Below are 688 nucleotides of genomic sequence, written 5' to 3' on the forward strand. Positions count from 1 at the left end.
CCCCAGATTCCCATAGGACACACACATGACAGAATGCACCCAGCACATGATCCACACACACACCTCACATTCCCATAGGACATACGCATGAGAGAATGTACCCAGCACGTGATCCACATGCACCCCATACTCCCATAAGACACACACATGACAGAATGCACCCAGCACATGATCCACACGTACCCTAGACTCCCATAGGACACACGTATGACAGAATGCACCCAGCATGTGATCCACACGCACCCCAGACTCCCATAGGACACACACATGACAGAATGCACCCAGCACATGATCCACACGCACCCCAGACCCCCATAGAACACACACATGACAGAATGTACCCAGCACATGATCCACATGCACCCCATACTCCCATAGGACACACACATGACGGAATGCACCCAGCACGTAATCCACACACACCGCAGATTCCCACAGGACACATGCATGACAGAATCCACCCAGCATGTGACCTCGGCTCACTGCAACCTCCGCTTCCCAGGTTCAAGTGATTCTCCTGCATCAGCCTCCCAAGTAGCTGGGATGACAGGTGCCCACCACCATGCCCAGTTAATTTTTGTATTTTTAGTAGAGACCAGGTTCCACCATGTTGGCCAGGCTGGTTTCGAACTCCTAACCTCAGGTGATCCACCAGCCTTGGCCTCCCAAAGTGCTAAAATTACAGGCA

This window comes from Sapajus apella, unplaced genomic scaffold (genome assembly GCF_009761245.1).
Source record: "Sapajus apella isolate SASKATOON/1434 unplaced genomic scaffold, GSC_monkey_1.0 scaffold194, whole genome shotgun sequence".
NCBI classification, from domain to species: domain Eukaryota; kingdom Metazoa; phylum Chordata; class Mammalia; order Primates; family Cebidae; genus Sapajus; species Sapajus apella.